The sequence below is a fragment of the Leucopleurus acutus genome, assembly GCF_964270905.1.
Source record: "Leucopleurus acutus genome assembly, chromosome: 12".
NCBI classification, from domain to species: Eukaryota; Metazoa; Chordata; class Mammalia; order Artiodactyla; family Delphinidae; genus Leucopleurus; species Leucopleurus acutus.
The window spans coordinates 46780157-46797284 of record NC_139154.1 but is presented as its reverse complement, the minus strand read 5'-3'; the positions used below and the strand labels follow the sequence as shown (position 1 = coordinate 46797284).

General features: G+C 58.2%; 1 protein-coding gene across 1 annotated transcript in view; it reads left to right on the top strand.

Annotated features, from left to right (window-relative positions):
- Positions 1-337: 337 nt before the first annotated feature.
- The window catches only part of LOC309970145 (DNA (cytosine-5)-methyltransferase 3A-like), a gene marked incomplete at its 3' end in the record, with an annotated part of 60562 nt that continues 43771 nt past the window's right edge, over positions 338-17128 (top strand). Inside the window, exon 1 of the mRNA XM_082852410.1 lies at positions 338-412. The remainder of the gene's footprint in view (positions 413-17128) is intronic.

Here is a 17128-nt window from a genome sequence, read left to right as displayed (position 1 = left end):
GCGCTAGGACCGGCCGCGCGCCCAGGCCGCTCCCGTCGCGGCGCCCCGGGGCCCCCAAGTCGGCGCTGCCTCCCGGGCCGGCTCCGCAGCGCCAGGGCCGGGGCCAGCGCGGCCGCGGGGGGCGAGCAGCGGGCGGAGGCCTGGGCCCGCGGGCGGCCGGAGGGAGGGAAGGAGGAAGGCGGAGAGAAGGGGTGGGAGGGGGGGACCCGGCGGAGGAGGCGGAGAGAGGGAGCGCGACAGCGAGCGGAGGGAGGGAGCGAGCGAGGCAGGCAGGCGGGCCGGGAGGGAGGGAGGGAGGGCGCGCGGGCGGCGGCGGCGGCGGCGGCGGCGGCGAGAGCAGAGGACGAGCCGGGACGCGGCGCCGCGGCACTAGGGCGCGCAGCCGGGCCGGCCCGACCCCACCGGCCACACGGTAATGAGCGCCGCTGCTGGCGGCCCGGGAGGCCGGCCCGGAGGCGGGCGGGGAGGAGGGGAGCCGGGCGGGGGCCACGGCGGCGGGCAGTGCCCGGCTCGGGGCACGCTCCCGGACCCCCGCAACTCGGCGCCGGGCGCTCGCGGAGCCAGGGCTGCGGGCGGCGACGGCGGGCCGGGCTGGCCGGGGCGGCGCGGGGGATTTGAGGGTTTGTTTATGTCCCCGCGGGCTCCACAGGCGCCCCCTCCCGTCCCGCCAGCTCCCGGCGCGTAGCCCCCTCCGCGCCCCCGCCCGGCTCCGGGCTCAAGTTCAAGTCTATACAATGCCGCGGGGGGCCTCCTCCGCCGCCGGCCTCAGCCGCGGTGCCCCGCTAGGCGCTGCCGCAGGGGCCCCGGCCTGGCCGCCCCCGCCTTCCGGGCCCTGCCCCCGCCCCGGGGCCCAACCTGGGGCCTGCGGCCGGGACGCCGGAGGGCGCGGACCCCGACCCGGAATAATCGGCTCCCGCCGCGGCCCGCAGGGAGCGGGGGAGGGGGGCGGGGGCCCGGCCCCGCGCAGGCTCCGCGGTGGCGGCAGAAAATGGCAGCCTGGCACGACCCGGCCCCCCGCCCCTCCCCCCGGCTCCCGGCCCTCCTCGGCCCGGCGGGGCGGGGGACCCGGGAGGCCCCCGGGGGCGGGCCGAGGGGTGATCTGGGGGCCGGACCGGGGAACGCTGCGCAGCGATCTTCCTCCGGCCACCTGTGGCTGGGGGAGCGGGGTGCCAGCGGATCTGGGAGGGGCTGCGGGGGTGGGGAGAGTGCCACTTGGGGGGCACACCTCTCCGCGGAGAGTCGGGTGGCGCGCGGGGGGGACGTCGTGCCTGGCTCCTCCCTGCCCCCGCCGCGGGCCGTGGGAGCCGGGGCGGCGGCGGCGGCGGCGGCGGCGGCGGCGGCGGCGGTGGCGGCGCCGCAGTGTGGGGGCGGGGCGGGGGCGGGCGAAGATCCCGGGCCGGGGCCGCGGGGGCCGGAAAACGCAGGGGTGGGAACCTCGGGGCCTGGGCCCGGAGCGTGGCTGGTGGGGACGCCCTGGGTCGCCCCCTGCAGCAGCACCCACCCCCCTGCACACACTCAACACGCACGCGGACACACTCACGCACACGCACCCCCGCTGGGCCGGTGCAGACGTGTCCTTGAAAGCTTCGCATCCGCACGGTGAAGGACGAGGCCTCGCCGAGGCTGCGGATCGGGGTCTTCGGCCCCACGTCCCAGCGCCCCGGGAGACCCCAAGCTTCCGAGCCGCCGTGTCCCGCCCTCACCCCAGCTCCCCTCCCCCTCCCTCCTCCCTCCCCCTCGGCTCAGACGGAGCTGGCAAGGGTCCAGGGCCCGCCCCTGGCCTCCCCCAGCCCCCCATCGCTGGGGCCCGCGGCCCTCTAGCTGCCAAACTGCTTTTCGCTTTCCTGGAGGCTCCCTTCTTGGGGGCACCCACTCCCTTCCCTCTCACCCCCATTAGTTCCCCCGTTTCTCTGCATCCCTTCTGTCCTTCCTCCACTCTCCAGTGCAAAGGCAGTTGAGTAGGTGTTGGCCCCTTGGGTGGGGAGTGAGGGGCTCACTGGTTCTCAGGGGCTCTCTTCCCCAGCTCGCGAGAGGAGCCCCCTGTGGTTGCACCTTGACCCAAGATGGCGTCCTGCACCCAGCTGGGCAGCTCTGGCCTGTGTCAGGCAGGGAGGAAGGGCCCGGGCCCCAGAGCCACACAGCTTGCCCCCTTCCAAACCAGAAGGGACAGGAGGCTGCAGGAGAAGAGCCGGCCGCCCTGTGACCCAGCTTGCCCCTTGCTGCCGTGCCCAGAGACTGCCATCACCATCCCTGGGGGACTGTTCAGTCTTCATGTTTCACCCTGGGCTGCCAGCGCTGAACCGGCCTCCTGGGCTGGCGGGCTGTGAAGGGATCCTGGGATCAGGTGCTGCTCCGCTGTGCCTCCTCCCTCCCAGGCAGATGTGACAGCTGCAGCCGGGGAAGCTTTTCTCTTTGGGCGATGCTGGAGAGCTAGGACTGGTCTCTGGGATTTGGGGAGCCCAGCTGTCAGGCGGACCCTCTTTGGGCTGCCCCCTCTGCTGGCAGGGGTCGTTTCCTGGTGGTTTCCTGAGCTGCCTGGGTTTGGAGGCTTGGGCTGTTAGGAGTTCCTGCTAGGTTGCTGGGGCAAGGTGGTCCCCCTCTGCTTCCAGGTCCCGTTGAGGCCCTGGTTGGGCTGTTTGACAGGGAGCTCTGTGAAAGCGTGAGTCTGTGTGCGTGTGTGTGCATGTGTGCACATGTGCTGCACGCAGTCAGTGGCCCAGGCAAACTTGTGTGGCGGGTCTGGCACCTGCCTGCCTCCCTTCCCGGGCCCCACTCGTCTGGGCCCTGGCTCCCTCTCCAGCCTCTTGTCCAGCTCCTTGGGGCTTGTCTTCAGCTACTCATCAAATACACACTTCCTGGCTCGGGTAGACCAAGGCTCTCCTTGTCCTCCTTCCCAGGCTTGTGGGCCTGCAACAGGAAGCCGACCTTAGAGAAGGTGAATTCCTTCTAGACTCAAGGAGTGTGCTCCACAGTGCAAGGGCTGCCCCCCGCCCCCCCCCAACCCCGGCACTGGAGAAGCAGAGAAGAGGACAGCCATGCCATGTGTCAGGGTGTCTGCGGACGGGATTCCTCTGTGGGGTGAGGGTTGGACTGCAGCTTGAAGGTCCATTCCAGCTTTCAAATTCTATGGCTCTGATTCTAGTGGTGGAATTTCAGACCCAGGAGTGGGGGCGGGGTGGTCTTGCCTCACAGAAATAATCAGGAATGGCTTCCAAGGAGAGGAGGCCTGAGTGAGAGCAGGGCCTCCTGGGGGCTGGGCCTTTGAAAGGAGAGGGTGGGGTGAGGGGTGAGGGCCCTTCAGGAGACAGGTTTGTCACGTCTGACTCCACAGGGAGTGTAAAAGTGCAGCCTCTGGTTAAGCCTTCGCACGTGTGTGTCCTTCTGGAGGTTTACACGTACACTTGTGTGTGTGCGTAATTTCTGAGGTTTCCTCCCTGAGTCCAGTTTGCGGTAAGCTCCTGCGTTCCTATGGACCTTGTTGAAGCTGAAACTCCAAGCTCCTCATCCTTTCTTGGTCTCTCTGGTGACCAGGCCCCATCCAGGAGCCCACCCAGAGTCATCTATCTCACTAGAACCAGAGATGCTCCCAGTGCTTTTCCTAGCACAGTCACACATCACCGCCATTGGGCCTCTGAAAAAGCCTGCAAGGGAGACAGACAAGCTATAAAATACTTGCCCCGGGTGACCTGGCCGGGAAGAAGCGGGGCCAGGCCTGCCCTCTGGGGAGCTTAGACTGTCTCCTGCTCCAGCTCTCCCGGGCTCCTGCGCTGCGTGTTGGTCTCTCCTCTCAGTTTGTGGTCTCCACGGGACCTTGCCCTGGCCGCCTCTGGTCCCCCATCAGACATTCTGTGGGGTTTCCACGAGTGTCTGCTGGACATCTGTGTTTGCGTCCCTGTCCTCCCCCGAGTGGCAGGCTTGGTGCCCAGCTCTCTACTGCTTGCTACTGCTCTGCCTTCCCCGAATAGCCATCGCCTACTTATAAGCCAGTTCCTTAGGCTCAAGCCCTCCTGAAAAACCTAAATTCTTCCCCGGATTCCATCAAGGCTCCTTTTTGTGGGAACCAGATAGAAAGGGGACTCCGAGAGCAGTCTTGCCAGCTCTCTAATGGCCATCCTTGGCCTGAAACGTTACCATTAGAATCCAAGCCCTAGAGTTTAGGGCTGAAAGAGAACTTGAAGCTCTGAGAACACCTGGAGCTGGGTTGGGGGCTGTTTGGTTGTGGAGCCAGGCCCGGTGTCTTCCAGGGCTGGGAGTGCTACCCAGAGCCCAAGGCTGGAAGGGCCAACTGTGTGCCTGTCACATGTTCCCCTCCCTCGGCACTTCCTGCCACCTTCCACTCTCTTGAGCCTGGGGTCCCTGACTTGGTGCCTGCGTCCTCTTCCCCCATCCGATGCCCCATGGATAGTTGAGTGTGTCTCTGGCCTCTAGCTTGGGGACACGCAACAGTTAGGGTCACGGAATGGCCTGTGGGAATTGTTTCCACTTCCGTTCTGGTGTCTAATGGATGGTAGTGCCGGTCAGGAGCCCGACTGCCCTTGGAGGCTGGGCATCTCTGTGGGCCTGTGCACTCTGCTGCTCCTGAGCAGGGCTTTAATAGTAAACGAAAGGCGCCAGATTCCTTTCCACTCAAATCTTGAGGGCTCGTTTTCAATCATTTCTCTCTTTGACTCTCTTCCCTCAAGAAAAACGTACCAAATCCGAGATCCGTGCAGTGTAGGAGATTCGCGTGTGTGTCTCCAAGCCTGCCTCCCCTTGGCTAAGTGTGTGGGCAAGCCAGGGTGTGGTGCACGTGTGTCTGTGCATATTTCTGTGTACGCGGCCTGCAGCCGCGTGGGGACAGAGAGCCTGGACATGAGCTTGCACATGAGCCTGTCTCCAGGCAGCCGAACGGAGGGCCCCGGAATCAGAAGGAGCGGCATTCGGACGCATCACAGTTGTGGGATCTGGGGTAGCGCAATTTCTCTGAGCCTCCAAGTTTCCTCACCTGTAACGTGGAAACAAGACCAGGCGCTGCACATAAATTGTTGTAAGGATTAGCCGAGATAATGCCGGTTCCACTCTTAGCAGAGTGCAGGCGCTCAGCGTTAGCGTGAGTAGCGTCATCATTTGGGCGGCTCGCGTGGCCTGGCACTGCAGGAAGTGCTCTGTGAAGTCTTGTCCACCTTCCTGCCTTTCTTGCAAAATCTTGGACAGATGAGGAAAGTGCTGATTCTGACTGAAAAATCTTCGGAGGTGGGAGGCTCCTCTGTGCCGTTTAGGAGTCCGTTCCAGAGTTTAACAGATCGCACTGTCAACAGGTTGTCTTTGTATCCACCTTAAACCCCTTGTGCTACAGTTTCAGCTCTTTATTCGGATTCTGTCCTGAGTGCAGTCTGTTTGTTGCCCTGTACCAGGGTCTTGCTGGGCAAGACCCTGTGCTGAGCTTTGAGGGCACACACGGTGAGTTTAGGGTGTGCCCATCTAATTAATGACCACAGACCAAGGTCGAGGGAGAGGGAGAAATAAAACGCTCAAAGGACAGTGAGGTCACGACCAACTGGAGGGATCAGGAGAGGCTTCTTGGAGGAGGTGGCTCCTGTGATGATCCTCGGAACACAGAGATGGGGCTTCCAGACCAAGGAGAGGAAGCCAGGCTGTCGGGGACAAGGTGGCTGGAGTGTGGCGGAGACTCCAGGGCGGTGAACAGGGCCTCGGAGGCCAGCCTGAGGCCCCACGCTGATTTGAGGGGAGTGGGCCCCTGTGCTCTGTAACTCCTGTGTGGCCTGTGGAGAATCGCCTAGAACTTCCCTGCTTGTGGCTGTAAGGGACAGCAGGGGAGACTGAGGGACGAAAGGGAGGGAGGGGAAGGGGCCGGCTGAGCTCATTTGGTATAGGATCTTGATTCCTTTATATTCTGTAGACTAGAGCTTAAGAGCTCAGACTTGGAGGGAAACAGAGCAGGGTTTAAATTACACCAACCCTGGGGGGTCGTGACCATTAAGGGGAATGCAAGCGGGGCAAGGTCTCTGTCAGTGATGGCAATCATGATGTGAATGGGCGGAGGAGGGTCCCTGGCCTGGCCTCGCAGAGGTCTCCGTGCCCCGTTTGTGCATCCCCTTCCCCAGGCCGAGGCACCCCAGCATCCAGAACATTCCTGTAAGGGCTGCAAGCACAGCGAAAGGGGACGTCAGCAGACCCTGACTCCACACTGCCCTCTTCCCTCCCTCCTCCATGTGCAGCTGAACGGAGCCCCCAGCTTGGAGGGGAGGTGCCCGGGCTGGCGGCCGTGCCCCTAGGTGTGGCTGCAGGTGCCTGACAGGCCCCGGCAAGGACAGCAAGTGGGCAGGGCCCACCAGGCCACATCTCCCTTGCTGATCACATAGCAGGCCTGTCTGGAGGACAGCGACAGGGGGAGGAGGTGTGGATACCTGGGGCTTTCCTAGCTGCATCCCAGCAGGGAATGAAAAAATTTTTTCAACTGTAGCTCAGCAATGCCCACTCCCATCCTGCTCTGGTCCCCTCTGACCTCCAAGGTTTCCCAGCCTTATTTACATCTGCAATCAGATTCCTATTTTCTCTTTCCTGAGGTCATGGCCCTGCTCACTGTCATCCTTATTGATCTTCCCTCTCTGTTTCTGTTTCAAATGTCAAGGTCATTTTTAATTCTGAGCAGTTGTTAGCTGCCCCCGTTTGGGTGGAGGAGGGGATGGAGGACCACCTCTCACAGCTCGTAACTGGAGGGCTGCAACTTGGGTGTCCTGACTCCTAATCTAGTGCTCTTCCTGCTTTGCGGCTATGTGGACAGATCCAGGGGTCAGTGGGGAAGATGTTCCAGACCTAATAGATCAGCTAGAGCCCGGTGTGCCAGCGGTCCTTCCTTGAAAAGGTTAAAAGATGCTCAGAGGGGACATTATGGGACGGTGGGGTCAGATCTGTGGCTTACTGAGCCATGGGTCGAATGTGGGCCCTATCATGGTGAATGTCCGGGAACGCCTGGGCTGGGAGGCTGGGGGACCTGGGAGCCTGCCTTCCCTCAGAGGTTCCCCAGAGGACACCAGGAGGGGCAGGCGAGGGCGCTCGGGCCCATGCCAGGCGGCCGGGATCCTCTGGCACTCCAGCAAGCAGAACCTGTTGGCAAGGGGCTTCTTGAGGAATGGTCCTTTGTGATTAATTTTGTAGATTCTGAAAGGATACCTAAATTTGTGGATAAAGAGGAATCTAATCAGATTCTCCCAGTGGCTTTGAAATGAGATGGGAAGCGTGTCTATTCTGACATGTTAGATGTCCGTGATATGGTGCAGAGTGTGATCTCATTTTCATAAAATTCCTTTAAAATACACGCCAGTGTGCACACTTATAGGCTAGCAGATGCTTAGAAAAAGTCATTCTGGAAGGATAACCCAGCAAACGTGTCAGCAGAGGCCTTGCCACTTTACTTTATACACTTTCGTAACCTTTGCAAAAATATAAAGGCGCATGCATTCCTTTCTTAATGACCACAACAAAAATAAAACCACACTTTTAAAGCTTCTGGATAAGAACTTATAAAAATTTGAGTCACCCTTGGGCTGGAAGGGTGGACTCTTTTATAATGGATACGAAACTGGCTTGGAGACTGACAGCAAAGGGTGGGGCTACTCAGGTACTTGTCTTTTCTGGAAAGGTTGCAGGGAGATTTATTGCAGACCCTGAGGTCTCCAAGCGAAGGCCTGGCCTGGTAGGGATTGGGTGAGAGTGGAAAACAGGCAGCTGGCAGCACCCCGGTTCACTCCAGGGCAGCAGACCAAGTTCGCTTTATAGGACGGTGACTGGAAACTCTCAGTTCTGACCCAGGATGGGAAACAAATCATTGAGGATCTTCCCTGAAGGCTTCAATCTCGTTGCTGTTGTGACCCAAATGGTCTCGGTGTGGACCTCAGGTGACCCAGCCCTGGCATAGCCTGGGGAGCCACGTGCAGGGAGGACAAAATGGGGCTTCAGGAGGCCCCTCCAGGGGTGGAGGAGATGCCTGGGAAACTCGTCTGGCATGTGGGCTCAAGCTGTGCCCGCCTCTGTGATCTGGAGGCCCAGGAGCAGGTGGCAGTGACCCAGGTGACAGGGTGGAGAGGTGAGGAGGGGCAGATATAAATTCCTCTGCCTGTTGCTTGGCAACAGTGCCCACCTCCCCCTTCCACAGTCCCGTCCCCCAGCCACTGCCCGTGGGCGCCATCTTGGAGCTTGCTTTGCCCTCTGAGGCTGCCCCTGGTAAAGACAGCAGGAGAAAGGGTATGTGGACTTCTCTGGCCCAGCCCCGCCCCACTCCGCCCCTGCAGTGAGGCAGGAAGATAAATAAAAGGACAAGAGCTGGTCCCTCTGCAGACTGCCCCCTGCCCCAGGCTGCTAGGGGACGGACGTGCAGTGCAAAGAAGTGACCGCGAGGCAGGCAGACCTTGATTTGCATCTCAGCCCTGCTACTACCATAGCTACAGAGGGACCTAAAAGTCTCTGAGCTGCAGGATTTTCATCTGTGAATCAGGGATAAGAATCACATTCACATCTTGCTGGTATTGCTTGAATCAAATGAAATACGGTGTGAAAACTGTCAGCGCTGCGCCCAGCACATAGTAGGTACTCAGGAGGTGTGAGTTCTTTTTCTCTGAGTCGGGTCAGGACAGGGCTGCATGAGGGTGAATCTGGGGACCTGGTGAGATGACCCCGTTGGAGGCCCCCTTGCCTTCCAAGACCCCACAAATGTTGCCTGTCATCCTCAATACCCCTTAGGGGTCGCAGGGCCTCCACTTCCTTTGTAAAGCCACGATTTGGCTGGTTGATCTCTGAGTGCTCCGGCCAGCCCCGGCCATCTGCTCTCTGGGCCTTGAATCTTGATGTACTCCTGTCAGTTTCCTGAGAGTCCATGCCCAGTGGGGACCCAGTAGGTCCCCCAAGCCCTGGGCCCTCGCCCTTCCTGCCCTCTGCTCTCTTTGGGTCCAGAGCAGGCAGTGGCCTCTCCTCTGGTTGCTGGGCCTGCTGGCAGGGCTGGCTCTGCCCCCTGGCCCACAGGCATGGGAGGGTCTTGACCACAGCCGGGCCTGGGAGCTGGCACACAGCAGTGGTTCCTAATGGTTTTATTACCAGCAACAATGTGGTGCTTGTTGCCATCCTCTCACAGGCCTGTGGTTCCCAGCCCAACTAGTGGTGGCCTGAGGGCCTGCCTGGTACTGGAAGCCCAGCTGGAAAGCCCAGTGGGGCAGGGCAATTGCCTCTGCATTTTCTTTTGTCAACACCCTCTGTGCAGCCTGGACTCTGAGATAGCGTGGTGATATGCTGGGGCCCCAAGCTGGCAGGCCTGGCAGCTCTTGAGTTTTCTCTCCAGAGGGCCCTTGCTTCAGATTCACAGATAATGTTTATCTATTCATTTATTAAAGACCTACTATGTGTCGGGCACTGGCTACAAAGATAAAAGAGACTGAGCTCGTCCTCAAGGACCCCGCAGGGGAGATGAGAGTCTGGCAAGGTGACCATTACATCGTAGGTGGGTGGAGAGAGCTCTGCAGCGTGTACCTGGAGCATTACGGGGGCTCAGAGAAGGGACATCTCATTCAAGCGGGGAGGGAAGAGCAGGAAAGGGTTTCTAAAGGAGGTGAGGCTGGAGCTGAGTCTCAAAGCGTAGGGGGCAGTTAGCCAGGTGGTCCAGGGCATTTTCTCCCATGATGTGGTGGGAGTGATGGGATATGGGGGATCATGGGATGTGAGGCTGGAGGGCTGGGCCGAGCTGGACCACGGAAGGCCAGGATGTTACCCATTCGTCGACGTTGGCCTTGGAGTAACGTGTCCATATTTGCGTCTGAGGAAGATCATCCCGGGGCGTCAAGGAGGAGCACTTGGGCAGCTGAGGCTGGGGTCGGGGAGCCCAGGCAGAAGGCTGGTGCAGGAATCCAGGGGAGCCGCAGTGCAGGTGTGGAGGAGGGCTGCTCTGTGAGGCATTTAGGTGGGAGTGACTGGGTGATGGAGAGGGTGAGGGGAGCTGGCTCAGCCCGCCGCGTGGGTGGAGGTGCCGTCCGTCCGCTGAGAGGGCTCGGCTGGAGGGAGTCTGGGAGAGATCTTCCCGTGGGAGGCAGGGCTAGAGTTGGGACTTGAGGGTGGTTAAGATTTGTGCAGGCGGAGCCTGGGCTGGGCCGGGCTTGCAGAAGAGGGAGGGCCTGTGTCACCAGGCCTGGATGTGGGGACCCAGGAAGGCGCAGGGTCCAGGTGATGGATTAGAAAGGCAGGCGCATTTTATTCCATAACTGGTAGCAATCCCTGCAGATTTTTAAGGACGGAAGTAACGTAACCAGGCATTTGTACCACGTACATTGGGCATACTGATGTTTGGGGGGGGGGGGGGCTTGAGCAGGGGCTTCTGCTTTTCAGCTGCTCCCCCGAAAGATGAGCTGCAAGGCCTAGACCCTGTTCCTCAACTCCCTGCTGCACAGCCTGGTCTGAGTGTCATCACCCTGACAGTCGTATGTGAATTGCAAAGTTGCCATCGCCCTGGGTTTAGAGGCAGGTCTGCCAGTGTAGGAGGGGATAAGATGGGCACAGCAGTTTTGGTAAACAAACAGAAAAGAAACAAAAACTGTTTCTCTAAAGTAGGAATGTGAGTCTTTTGTGTGTCACAGGAAGAGCTGTTTCCAAAGAATTTCTAGAAAAATGGCGTGAACCAGGTCAGCATCACTGAACCCGGGCAGAGGCAAGAGGCGGCGTGGCATTGTGCCAGGGCCACCAGGCTCGGTGCTGAACAGACAGTGGTTTCACCTTGGCCCTGCCACCTCCTAACTGAGTCCTCCTCAGGAAGATCGCTTCACCTCTCTTAGCCTCAATTTTGCCATCTGCAAAGTGGAGACAACCTTCCAGACTTGTGTCATTTGTTTGTTTGTTTGTTTCAAACACTGCTTCTTGCCCTAAACTTGGATATTTTATGTCACGTGTCTTTTAAAAGAATCCTACAGTTGGCCTCCCTGGTATTTGCGGATTAAAATTCAGCTGTGCCTGGTCCCTGTCTGGCGCTGAAGAGGCACAGCCCCCCACCGCGCACGCCCCTCTTCCCCTGTCTCACATGCCAAGTTTCCTCTTGCTCTTTGCCTCCCGAGAGGCCTGACCCCCCCCAGTGGGTTTTGAGTTCCATGTTCCTGGGAAGCTCCACTTATCATGTTCCATTGACTCTCTTGTTCCCCAAACCTGGGTCACCCCAGTGTATTTGAAGAGCATCTGCTGAGCTAATGGGAACTAGGGGAGGAGGTCAGTTCCTTGTCTCTTTTTAATGGAGGGTCGGGTCGGGTCTGTGTAGAGCTGCCCATGGCTGTGTGGAGAGCAGAGGACGAGGGAGGGAGAAGCTCTGACCCATCCAGGGCCTGGGCGGACCACGGCTAGAACCTTGCCCAGTAGCTGGCTTCTGTGCCAGGGAAAGGGGTGCAGGGCCCTGGTGGAGTCTGGGAGATGATCTCAGGGTGACCTCGGTCTGGATGGGGAGGCCAGCTTCCTCTGTGATCGGGCACACGTGGTGGCCATTGGGCTGATGTGTGGCCCCTGTGACATGCAGCCATGGCCACGGGGAGACCTTGGAGGCATCTCTGCTCTCCGGAGGAGGCTGGGTGGGAAGCTAGCTCCTCAGCGGGGGCTCCTGTGGAGGTGGCGTTGGCGAGAAGGCCTGGGCCGGAGTCAGGCTGTGTCTGGCTGGGGGTAGGGTGGGTGGGGACCACTGTCAACTTGAGTGCGGAAACCAGTGTTTCCCTGGTTGGTACAGAGCTGCGCTTGTACCCCTGTCACAGGGGCACCCTCTGGAAGCTGGTGTGTGTGGACCGAGGGTGTGGTGGTGTAATCACACGGAATGTACAGCATAATTAATCCGGCATACCCTTAATGGCATGCAGAATTGTGCTGCATGCTAATTAGGTGTACATGGTGAGCAGTTCACGTAACGTTTTTGTAGTTGGTATTAGTTTTGCAGAGGCAAACTGAGCTTATGTGGTTTGTTCCTTCTTGCTCCATTAGTTCTCTAGCACAGGCACTTCCTAGCTCTTGGAGGAATTCTACTGCAAATGTTTGTTTGTAGGGCAATGTTTTGTATTTTCTCTCAGAACAATGTTATGAATGGTTATGAGGTTCCCAAGCTGGTTTCCAAATGCCTCTTTGGCCCACACTTTAGGTGAAATGTGCGACGCGTATGCGGGGAGGCCTCGCCTGGGATCCTCCTGCTTCAGGTTCCTGGAGCCTGCCTGTGTGTGTGTGTGTGTGTGTGTGTGTGTGTGTGTGTTTGCGCACACAAACATGTCTTTCTGCATGTGTCTGTGTATGTGAGTGTGCCCGTGTGGGTCTGTGTCTGTGTCTCTGTGTGTGCCTCTGACCCCTGAGGCCACAGTGGCAGGTTAAGGGTGCTGGTAAAGAGGTTATTTATTCTGGTTGCGAAGGCCCTTGCGCTGGGGGATTAGGGGAGGCCTCGCGGCATTAGCTGGGAGAGAGGACACTGGGTCAGGCCACAGCAGCCGTTCAGGAGCCAGCGAGAGCCATTCCTGGGCGTTGTCTGAAGTGAGAGTCTAGGTTTCTTAAGGACACTTTACTGGCCTTTCACCCTAATTAATGACATACTTTTTTCTTTTTGAATTTTTGCATTTAATTTTATTTATTTTTTTATACAGCAGGTTCTTATTAGTTACCATTTTATACATATTAGTGTATCTATGTCAATCCCAGTCTCCCGATTCTTCCCACCCCCACCCCCTGCTTTCCCCCTTGGTGTCCACACGTGTGTTCTCTACATCTGTGAATGAGGTACTTTTTTAAAAAATTCATATTTATTGAGCGCCTACCATGTGCCAGGTATCATGCTAAACACTCGACTCAAATTCTCTCATATCTTAAAATAGACTCAGGAGGTCAGGACTCTCATTGTGTGGTTTGGTAAAGTGTGGCCTGCGTCTGAGCGGCAGAGGTTTGAGGTGGGTTCCGGCTGAGCCCCCTTAGGGCTGAAGGGGTGGATGAACTGCACCAGGGCCCGCGGGCCAGAGGCTAGTGATTCTGGGATGTGCTACCCAGAACCCTGGGTTCTTCCTCCTCTCGGGCCCCCTTCCCCCCTGCAAGTGGTTTGGTTTCGGTTGGGGCAGAGAGTGAGGAGAAAGCAACCCAGGGAGCAGCAGGTGGTTCTGGCAGCAGTGGGTTCTTTCATGCACTCTTGGGTGGGCAGGGGCTGTGCTCCAGCAGCAGCTCCCAGACCCTGAAGACTCTTTGGGGGACCTCCTGGTTTGGGCCCGGGAGGGCGTCAGCTCTGTGGCCTGGGAGGAGTGTGAAAAGGTGCGGGCGGGGGAGCATCGCACGGATGGTATGAGGAGAGAGTGGTCCCAGGCAAGCCGGGGACCAGCTTCCAAAGGCCTGGGTGGGTGGGAGGCCGGCTGTCCCCGCTTCCCATGGTTCACAGACACCCTGACCTAGGTCCCTCACGACCCCCGGCACCCTGGGCATCTGGGGGCTGGCTGAGCCTGCGGACCCCGTAGCAGGCGCACGTCCTGGCCTGGGGCAGGTGGAGCAGGGCCCTTCCCGTTGGCGCACTGCCTTGGGGAGCTCTGGCAAGCGACCCCTAGAATGGGCTTGTGGGGGGTCCCTTGAGGCACCGCAGCGCCGTGCTGGCGATGTTGCGGCTGCCTGGGAGTGATCTCACCCCCTCCTCTCTGCCTCAGGGGTCAGGCGGAACAGGGAGACCGGGGAGGGCCGGTGGCAGAAGAGCAGGGTGCAGGACATGACTCTGACCTCATCTGTTTCAGAAAACACACACATCCGTCTACACGAGAAAAGCCAAATGACTACACAGCAAACTGGTTAAAGACCCCTGGGAGGGTGGCTGAGGAGGAGCGGTAGGGGGTGGGGGTCCTGAGGGGTGGGGAAGGGGGCTGGGGGCCCTCTGGAAGGAGCCCCCCCCTCGTGGAGGAGAGAATGCTGTGAACGTAGACACAAGCGTGTGGGAACAGGGGATGTGAGCTGGGGGCCTGGAATGATGGAGTCAGCTAGGCGAGGTGGGGGCCAGGTCAGAGCGGTAGGCTGAGGCCAGACTCGGAGAGCCAGCAGTGTAGGACCAGACCGGAGTTCAGATCTTACAGTGTGTGAAAATCACTGGCATCATCGGGTTTTTAAAAATAACAGCTTTATCGAGATATGATTCATATACCATACAATTCGCCCGTTTAAACTGTGCGATTCGATGGTTTGTAGTGCGTTCACGGAGCTGTGCAGCCATCACCACAATTTCAGAACATTTCCATCAGGCATCGTAGGTTTGATTGAGGAAGCCATGTGTGGAAAATCTTTGCTGAGAGGCTGGGGTGGGAGAGAGGGACACCAGAGGCGGTGAGACGCGTTACAGGGTAACTGCCGAGGTCTAGACCTGTGGTCCCGAGGGCCTGGAGGGCAGGGGTGGAGAATAGGAGATCAGGTGCCTGGTGCAATGTGGGGACTGAGGGGGCAGGTGGGACCTGAGTTCTCTGCAGGGTTTTGGGCTTTGGCAGCTGAGGGGAAGGTGCTGCCACCTCCACGTAGAGAGAGGAGCCACAGGAAACATGAAGCATCTGGTTCTAGAAGAGTAGGGTTTTAGGTAACTGCAAGTCATCCAGGTGGGGATGTCCAGAGAATAAAGTTGGAGGCCTTGCAGTAGGAAGTCTGCACTCATTTAAGCCCAGGTATCTCAGCAGAGGAGAATCTAGAGTACAGCTGGATCACAGCGGGACCCGAGAGGGGTGCCCACTGGGCAGCAGTGAGAGCAAGACCCCAGCCAGCCAGGAGAAAGAGCGGAGGGGCCCGAGGGCCAAGAGCTTGGAGCCAAGGGGGCAGAGGGAGCCAGAGAATCCCCTTGTTTGTGAACTTGCAGGGGTCTCCTGTCCACCCCAGTGCCCAGCTTGGCAATGACACTCAATGAGGGATTGCTGGGTGAGTGCTTGAGGCAGGGAATGATTAGCCGGCAAGGAGGCTGAACTGAGCTCAAGGACGCCAAGGATGGAAAAAGGCCCTTTGAAGCCGTGGGTGACTGTATCTGTCAGGGCCGACTCAGGAGACAGGAACCACATAGCGATTTGAACAGGCAAAGTTTAATATAAAGACTTATTAATGATAACAGGAGATTGGAGTATTGAGAGATTGGCTAAGAAGTAAAAAGATCTGCAAAGAACACAGAAATAGCATATATGAGAACAGCAGCTACACCCAGGGCTGCCATGGAGTGCCCAAGGAAGAGGCCCCCAGGGCTGAGAACCTGGCCTTGATGCCCCTGGCTCCCTGGATGACAGGGAAGTCACTGTGGTGCCACGTTGGCAGGACTTGCTGGAAACCTGCCCCCGGGACTCACTGGAAGTCCATCCTTCTGGGTCCCAAGGAAAGTTGTTCACGAGGAAGTATCTTGCTGGAGGTACAATGCTACTAAACTACCCAAAAGGGGTATTGGGTGAAGCTGCTGGCTGCTCGCGACTGTCGAACACTGGTGGAGCCAGGTGCTGGGGAAGCACCCTTGCTGCAGGCCAGGCACTGGAGAAGCTGTGGCTCGACAGGTCTGGCCACTAGGGGAGCCCCAGGGGCAGCAGGATCTGACTGCTGGAGCAGTTGTATACGATGCAGAAATCCTTCAAGAGAGCACACTGGTTCTAGGAAAGAAAACTCCTCCTCCTTCAATGTCTCTCCAGTGCCCTCTGCTGAGGGAGTTTGATGTCATGCCAGCTGGCAAAGGGGACATATTTAAGGGGCCTAGCTTCATTTTCACAGAGCAGGCAATGAAGGGTGAATAAACTAACTGGCACAGTCTGCTGCTTGGGCTGCACAGCTTGCATCTGCCCCCTTTTACATACATGTGGGCTCCCCTACCACAACCAAATAGTTGTATTTCTACCTACCAAGACACAGCTATCCTGCTTCCCGTTCTTACCCTGTCTCCCAAATGAGGCGTCCCAGCACTTATTGTATCAATCACTGTCTACATGAGCAACGCCTCACATTCAGTCACAGTCTCACTGAATATTCTGTTACCTAAAGACTAAATTGTAACGCTAACTTCTAACAACTTGTATATAAAATATAAATAATGGGAAGATGAAGGAAAAAGAAGAAAAGTGTTACCATGTACAAATAAACACACATCTATATCAAGTAAATAGAAAACATGCAAAACTACCGTAGTTCTCATTTCTATATTTGTTCACAAGACCACGTTTGCCCTCCGGCTTCCTTCTCCCATTTCCCATCCTGCATCTCCTCTGCACTCAGCTGGCACCTCAGCAGGGCGGGATTCTTTTACCTGGTGGAGTGACCCAAACCCTGATTCCTGAAGGATCTGAATCCTCGGTTGTCCTGCCTTTTCTTTTCTCGGTTCCTGTAGTTTTTCATTAGCCCTTACTTTGGGGCATGGAAGTTCTAAGAGGTACCTGAGAGAATCCTCTGATTCCAGAAATTATCTTCCTGGCCCAATTTCTCCTTGGTAACTAGGATCAATCACTCCAGCTTGTGGAGTAACTCCTTTCTGTCTGTTGGTTCAGCAGCATTAAGGGGGTCCCCAAAAGCCAGGTCAGTGACTCGTCTTCCAGTGGAACCATCGGGGTGTCCTCTTGGCAGACAGCATTCAGAGCCCCTAAACCTTGTCAGAGATGCGGGAGTGGAGTGGGGGCCAGATGCAGGGGTCAAGGGGAGAGTACGTGAAGAGGCTCTGGAGCTGGCACGTGTGGACCGTTGTCTAGAGGAGGCTGGAAGGGCCGAGCATCACACAGGTGTGGACCGTGGGCCACCTCGGCTTGGGGGGAGGGGAGGACAGAATCAGACCCAGGCTCATGGCCGTCCAGACAGCGGGCCCCGCCAGGGTCCACATGGCTGATTCTTGTGTGGACTGTCAGCCTGGACCCTGTGCCCCGCCTCCTGGGGCGTGGGGAGCCCATCGACTGCCCCCGCACACACGACCCCGACCCCCGGCAGGGCTCCTCCTGACACCATGTTCGGAAATGCGTGCTCCTGTACGGAACTCTGTATTGGCTCATTTTGGCTCCCAAGAACAACTTCAGCTCCTTACCAGTGTCTATTTTGGGTACAAACCTTTCTTTTTCCCTCTCCTCCCTGCTTTTGGGGCTGTGTCATGGTAACCATAAGTGTGAGCAGAGGAGTCTGATTCAGCTCG